The sequence below is a fragment of the Daktulosphaira vitifoliae genome, unplaced genomic scaffold, assembly GCF_025091365.1.
Source record: "Daktulosphaira vitifoliae isolate Bord-2020 unplaced genomic scaffold, ASM2509136v1 Scaffold_2, whole genome shotgun sequence".
Lineage (NCBI taxonomy): Eukaryota > Metazoa > Arthropoda > Insecta > Hemiptera > Phylloxeridae > Daktulosphaira > Daktulosphaira vitifoliae.
Window position 1 is genome coordinate 29,267,607 of NW_026099573.1, and position 8,648 is coordinate 29,276,254.

Genomic DNA, 8,648 nt, shown 5'->3' on the forward strand with positions numbered 1-8,648 from the left:
AAAGTGAGTTTGAGATTGTAAAGTCACCTTAGGCGAGAGTGTGACCATTACAGACTCGTGGTAATGGTGCTGTACACCATAGCTCCGTTACAACATTAGCTGGAAGAGAGTATACGAAACCAAAAAGAACGCAGAGGGAGAATTAAGGATTTGGCGGTGGAAATCGAAAGGCGAAAAAGAGTTTTTAAAGACTGTAAGAAGGAAAATGGCGTGCGATGTCGAGGAGGGAGACATAAATGACACGCGGAATAAATTTACCAGTAGAGTAAAGAATACTGCAGAGAATATTGTTGGCCAGAGTAGGAGTAAAATCACTTTTACTCTCCAAGAGAGTTTGAGTTACCGAGAAATGAGGAAACCTGGTGATGGAACGAGGATGTTCAGAATATCGTAGAGATTAAAAAAGAGCAGTTTAAAGTATGGCAGGAGAGTAAAAAGAGAGAAGATTGTACGGAGTAGAAACGCTTGTACAAAGAAACCGAGTGTGCGGTAAGTAAGGCGAATTTTAAGAGGTATGACGAGTTGTATGATAGGCTAGAAACAAAGAAAGGTGAGAAATATAGCAGAAATGAAAATGCTTAGATGGACGAGTGGAGAGACTAGAGAAGAAAGAATAAGGAACGAACTTATAAGAGGGAGTTTAGGCATAGCGTCAATCGCAGACGAGGTGAGAGAAAATAGATTAAGATAGTTTGGTCGTGTTACGAGGAGAGAGAAATCGGAAGATGCAAGAACAGTTATAGAAATTTATGTTGAAGTGAGAAAAGATAGAGGAAGACCAAAAAAGAAATGAAGGGATGTTATGGAACGCTAAGTGGAAGTTTAGAATAAGGACCTCGAGTAGTTGTAATAAAGACGAGGAAAGACTGTGAACTCCATTAGCGTATTAAAAGAGGGAGGTCATGAGATTAAACCTCTCCAATTTTTTTTTCGAAACTACTTTTATTTGATTTAAGATCTTTAAAATTTCTTGAAAAATGTTTTTAAAAATGATAGTTTTTTATAGTTATGAAAAAGTAGTGGTTGGGGGACCACGTTCACTCTTAAAAAATTAATTTAAACTTCTTTTGTGTACATTTTTAGTTTCGACACGAAGCTAAGAAAGTATTAAATTTACAATGTGTTTTTTTTTGTTTTGTTGCCACTTATTCTTAGTTCTCATCGGACCGATTTTAATAAACAATACGCCAAAAGATCACAAATCGTGTCTAATCGAAAGCATTATCCTGAAAAATTAAAATTCTCCTCGTTTCCCGCAAACGGGGAAAATCTCCCAAAAATACAATTTTTTTTTTTATTCAACTTAAAAAATTACTGCTATTGTTAATATCAGTTATAATTATTTTTCTTCCATTGATACATTATATATATTTCATAAATATATTTCATAAATATATGAACAAATATATAACCATAGACTAAAATAAAGGCCATAGACACCAATTTTTTACGCAGAATTAATCCTTTGATCCATTTTTTAATAAACGAAAATCGCTGAGCTCATAAAAACACGTCTAACCTTAGCGAATGCCAGTGACAAAGTAAAAAATGAATCTGGTTGAAAATTTTATCATAATTCAGGGTACATGTGTACCGACATTATGAAAAAAATTGTTGATAATCGGACTCACTACATTGGCGAAATTTAAAAATTTCCATTATTTTCCGAACACACTAGTTCTCGTTAGTTCTCGAAAACTAGTAATTAATTTTCAAGTATTATTTTTTGAGATATTAGCACTTGTAGATTTAAAAAGGACGAGAAATTCGATAGTGACGATAGAATTTCAATCTTTATATAATTTTCATCTCGCTTAGATTTATATTATTTTATTATTACCACGTAGTTAGTTTTAACTACTTGAAATTAACTAATACTTTAAAATATCATCCCTAAAATTACTTTTAAAAGATAAAAAATTATTAAAATACCGATAGTCGTTTTATGAAGAATAGATACTACACAAAATGATAAAGAGAGTAAATAGAGCTAAAGGAAAAGTATAATGTATATATCGATGACTTACTTCTTGTTAGTGGAAAAAAAAAAAATTTATTTTTGTCGTTTCAGGAGAGTAGTTTTAATTTTTTTTACTATTATCTCTTATATGTTATATGTTATATGCATTTTTTAATGCAATTCAGTTACTAAAATATTGAGTTCTTATTTTTCGCACTTTTACATTATACATTTTAGTAGAAATTCAGTACAATTATGTAATTAGCTCACTTTTCTCCTAAATGCACTTTATTTTTTGTACTCAACCATCGGTATAAAATAATTTTTAAAAACAAAAAAAAAATTGTAATAATAACGACAACGATATAAACAAAAACAAAACAACAACAACGATATAAACAAAAACAATAAAAACAAAACAACGATAGAAACAAAACTAATAATAAACAAAAATTACAAAAACAAATAGAAAACACATTAAGTCGGCAGTATAACTCCAAACTCGGACCTGAAACTGTCTCTCCGGAGATGAATTCTAAGACGAGTTAAATATACATAAAATATTACTGATAATATTTTTAAAAGCTTAAATGTAATTTTAACATAACTCTTTTTTTTATTATTCATTCATTTACTTTCATTATTATTCTATATAATATATAAAACGATATTTTTTCACTTAATTTTTTTCTACATTAAAAGATTTCAATCACTAAAACAGTCATTAATCTATTTTTATTTTTCACAATTTATGGATTTCGAAAATTATTTTGTCAATGTTATGTAAATAATTATTCAATAAGTTTTATTTGCATTTAATTAGCTAAATCTAGGCCGGTAAAGAACTGAAACATCGTCTTATCATTTTCTTCTCCAAGTATTTAGAATAGAAAATGAAAAAAAAGTGATTTTCTAGAATTATTACGGCATTTTAATATCTTGAATAGTTAGTTATGATATGTTGTATTGTGAGAATGTATTACAAATTAGATTATCATTTATTGAAAAATGGTTCGAATGAGACAGAAAAGTGTGGATGCAATTGTCCGAAAATTCGATAACTCTTACTCGGATTAAAATTATTTCTTTACTCGTTTTATTGATGAGATTATCGTTTTCTTTTAAATCCATTAGTTTTCTAGAAAAATGTTAAAATACATAATATTTCGTAAAATTGCTGAAATTGGCATATTTACGAATATTTCATCATATCTGACGAACCATATGTGATTAATCTAATGTTTCATAGGAAAATTGTTTAAAATTAAATTATACGAAATAAAAGTAATAAGTACAAATTTCATTAATAATATAGTTTATGAGGAAATAAAAAGTCATCAAAACATTGAAACGAAATTCAAATATTAATAATAAGCTTAAAAAATATCTAATACGTATAATAATATGATAAAAAATAGATCTATGATCTATACATTTTTTGATAGTTGTTGAAAACTAATATCACAAATTCAAATAGGTCAATTTTATTTTTATTTGTCTCTTTTTTTTTTGAAACTGATTTCAATGTTATTCCGTATGTTTTTTAAGACTGCATTGTTAGAACTATATATTTTAATGTAATTGCACAAGACTTAATATTTTCTTTTATATTTTTTAAAAATATATTAATAGAAGGATGCGCCTTACAACGTTGTTCATTAAAATGTGAATGAAACGATACACAATTATTTGTAGTATGCACTGCTATCTAATAACACTAATAGAATAGTAAAAAGTCCGATTAAATTAAAAGCAGATAATTATTATTGGGTTATTTTGGCAAATATTTTAACCGGTGGTTCTCAAGATTCTATTTATAGACAGGTATAAACTATCGGTTGGGTGGAAACGATGAACGTCCGTATTGATGGACCGGTAGCATTTATGATTTTTTTTTTTACAACTTAAGCTTATTACAGTTCAGTCCCAAAGTTTTTGAAACGTCTTTATTGTAATTGTTCTGTCTCTTAGATTGCCTCTTTTTGAGTTATGCGGTGTTGATATATGGCATAAGTTTTTTAGATTTTCATTTATTCGAGAAGGTGTTATATTTTTAGCAATTGTAGTTTTATACTATATTAAAAAACAAATTGTTGTTATTTTATTTTAAAAACACATTCTCCTGTATAACTTAAGAAAATAATCACTTAATAAATTCGGAAAGCTCCTGTGGCTAGTCGAATATTTTCGTTGTAGACTGAATTTAGAATATTTTGGTTGGGTGGAATAGTATTTGATAGATCCATTCTCAATCTAAGCCAGTATTGTTTTTCTATAAATTAAACTAATATTTTTATGCTTTCTGTATAAATTTTGCTATGGTCATTAAATTGGTGTGTTACTATTTTTGTCCGTTTATAGAAAAGTGCAATAGTTCTTAATTACATTTCAGGTTAAAAATAATACTTTGTGTAATATTTAAACGCTTTTGGCAAAAATAAAGAAGTTTCCTTGTATTAAATCGTGTTCTATATTATATGTACTCGCTACACGCCTTAGTTACATACATTATTTGTACACTTTAGTTACACATTTAACTCAGTTTATAATGTGAGACTAATGCGTCCGTATAAAAAAATTAACAACAATTAATGCTATTTGTGCAAAAATAAATCCTAATTAAAAATGTTAGATATACAACACTATGACACTAACGAACTGCACAACTTAGTGTATTAGCATTATCGAATGAAATAGACTTACTATTTCTAAACGCTATTGCTATAGACTATTTATTTTATTGTTAAAGCAACGCCTATATAGGCAATATTTCTTACTATACACCATAAGTATTCCTAAATATGTTAGATAGGTACACCGAATACTCCTACTCGAAAAATGATTTTTACATTGAAATGTTAGTGTTAGAATCTCTTTAATAACCTTATAACGCTTAAAATCCTCGAGTGTTGAAGACTAATAAATTGCACGATTTAGTTTTATTAGTATTTGTTTAGGTTAGATAAGGGTTTAAAAAAATCCTTCGACATTCGGTAATAGGGAATTTAGGAAAGCATTTTGACCAAATTGTAAATTGCCAAATCATTCGTATATTTTCAAATATACGAATTATGCAACTACTTTATAACTCTTTACAATTTCTCCGTAAATATTACATTACTAAATTATTAAATAATTTCATGCTAAGTTTAATTGGTATAATAAGTACTATACTTCTGTATTATATTTGTAAATCATAAAACTTGAATTCAGGATATAATTAAGAAAATAGGAATTAATAATAAAATAATCGTCACGTTTTTACTGAGTTGGGATTTTTTTTTTTTTTAGTTTAAAAACGCGCTGGTTAAAATTTACTCAATTTCCCTATAGCATAATATAGCTACAAAAATATATAACACAAATATATGTACTACAAAAAACCATCTTGCGTAAATCCTTGAAAAATTTTATTTTTAACGAAAGTGTAAAAATAATAAATAAATAATAATAACAGCTGAAAACTTCATTTACTAAAATATTTGCAATGAACTTTTTTTTCTTTCATTTACCAAAAAATACACATTTTAAATGCATACATATAATTCGGAATCGATTCATTTAGTTAATATTATTGTTTGATTCATTTTCTAGTATAAGTTGTACGGCAGCATTGGAGAAGTATTGATGTTTTAGCTTCGATGCGAAGCTGAGAAGGTATTAATTTTACCATGATGTGTTTATTTTTTTTTTTATTTTTTTTTTTATTTTTTTTTTTTTTTTTTGTGTCTGTCACTACTTTTTCTCAGCTCTCACTGGACCGATTTCTTTTAACAATACGTCAAAAGATCACAAATTGTATCTAGTTGAAGACATTACCCTTAAAAATTTAAAAATTTTCCCTCGTTCCCCGCAAATGGGGGAAATATCCAAAAAAATTACAAATTTAAAAATCGACAAATTTTGTCATTTTTTTCACTTTTTTTTCTTAAAACTTCCATAACTTTTTCAAAAATCAACAAATCAACATAATTTTTTTTTAAACTAAAACCTTAGATATTTTCCTTTCATTTGATATAATTTTTTTGAAAATTTAACACTTAACCTGCTCATGGGGGGGGATTTAAAATTGCAACTTTTTTACAAAAACTAACTTTTTCAACTTAATTTTTGAAAATGTTCCGGAAATACTGCGTCCTTTAAACATATATCAAATTAAAGCTTATTTTATGTACTATAAAATGAAAAAAAAAAATTTGTCCCGACACTTTATCTTCTGCATGTAAACGGTTGCCGTAGTTAAAAAAACACTATTTTTGTGTTAAAATTTTCGATTTTCAATTTTTAATTTTCAACTTAAAAATGCTATAACTTTTCGAAAAATGCATGTATCAGCACAATTTTTTTTTTTCTAAATACATTATAAGTACATCTTCCATTTGACATACTTTTTATTAAAATTAGACAATTTCCCCTTATATAGGGGGGGTTCAAACTTTGAAACATTGTATAAAAAATAGAACTTTTTCAACTGAACTTTTGAAAATGTTCCGGAAATACTGCGTCCTTTAAACATATATCAAATTAAAGCTTTTTTTATGTACTATAAAATGAAAAAAAAAAATTTGTCCCGACACCTTATCTTCTATGTGCAAATGGCTGTCGAAATTATAAAAAAAATGTAATATTTGCGATAAAAATCACCTTTTATAACGATGTTTTTTGTACTTAAAACTGCCATAACTTTTTCAAATATTAACTAATCAAAATAATATTTCTTTATATTGAAACCTTAGGTAATTTTCTTTCATTTGATATCATTTTTTTTTGAAAATCTAACACTTATTCTGCTCACAGGGGGGATTTAAAATAGCAACTTTTTTACAAAAACTAACTTTTTCAACTTAATTTTTGAAAATGTTCCGGAAATACTGCGTCCTTTAAACATATATCAAATTAAAGCTTATTTTATGTACTACTAAATGAAAAAAAAAAATTTGTCCCGACGACCTATCTTCTATGCGCAAAAGGCTACCGTATTTAAAAATATGCTATTTTTTATTAAAATTCTAGGTTTTGTATTTTATTTTATTTTAAAATATTTTATTAGGGGAATAAACTGACTTTCATGAATATTATATAATTTCATTGACATAGAATAAAGTTCATAAGACATATGATATTATACTTATTAACATTTTTTACTTTTTTAAAGTCGAAAAAGTAATTTTTAAATTTGAGTTAGCTTAAATAGCCAATTTTATCATGCAACAAAAATCAACGAATAGTTGCCGAATGGGTAACACCTTGATCTTTAACGCCTAGGGTACGAGGTTCAAATCCGTTTGTGGCTTCTAAAATTTTGCATTTTTTTTTTGAGTTAGAATAGAATTTTCAAATCATTTGATATTTATCTCATTTAGATTCAATAATTTCAATAAATATAAAGGATCTTATCACTATAGTCTCCCCTCGTGAGAAGAAATTGATATTCATGTTAATATTATTTTACTATGTGGTTCTTTTTCTGGCTACGATTTATTTTGCCAACCCTCACTAGACCTACTTTTTTCAACGATACGTCAAATGATTCATTTAAGTTTATGATATTTAAGTTAATGATTAGTTTAAGTTATTACTCTTAAAAATCAAAAAAATATTCCTTATTCAAATAAAAAGTAGCTTAACTAGATTTGTCCATACAAACAATTAAAATCATTAATTTTTAATATTCTTAAATTATTTATTGTCGAATTAAATTTGATATGATAAAAGTATTCAACTACAAAAGTAAATAATTTTACTTTATAATTTATTAATTTTTTAACTCTATTTCTGTGTGCTACTACCAGTCTATAATATGCCAAATTTTTTAGTAATATTTTGCTATATAAATCATAAATTTAAAAAAAAAATGATTTTTAGTTTCACCTGAAGTTAACGATGGAGTTTTACAATTATAATTATATTTTTGATAATATGCTCAATTGAGTAAATCTTTTTAACTACTTTGGTTTGATTGGTTCATTTAATTAAAGTAAATTATTAAAATTAATTAAGTTCTGAATATTTCAATTGCAGAATTTTTTTAAACACCAAAAGTTATTAGGATATGATTACTATTCTTTCTATTTCAGTTATCTATTACGATAAAAATGTAAAAAAATCGAATTTTTCTGACAAATGTACTGTAATTAGTAATTATAAAATTTCCAGATTGCATATTAATCTTAAAAATTTCATTTTTTTCAATTTAATAATGTCAATTTCAAACTTGCAAGTTGAACTATAAGTTATGGTAACAAATTCATTTTTTAGCTTCGATGCGAAGCTGAGAAGGTATTTTTCATTAAAACTTTCACTTTAAAAGACAATAAAAAATAGGTTCAAAATGATTACCTTTAACATATTAAAAATCAAAATCAGTATTAATTTAATACAATTTTTTTTGTTCTTAATTATTTTTTTTTATATGTAAATACTTATTTTTTAATAATAAGTAATAATATTAAAACTTAGAAGTAATAGAAAAAGTTTAATTGCACATTTGAAAACATCACGAAAAGTTTATTTAGAAAAGTATATTTTTTTTCTGATGAAAGTTCCTTTTGTTTAGTGTATTTATTCATAAGTAACAAAATTTTTTTATTAAAAAGTATTGCATAAATTCCTTTAAATTTGTATACGCATTAAAAGTATATGAATATACAACTCCTTTTTATTTTTATAATATCTCCGTAAAAATTAC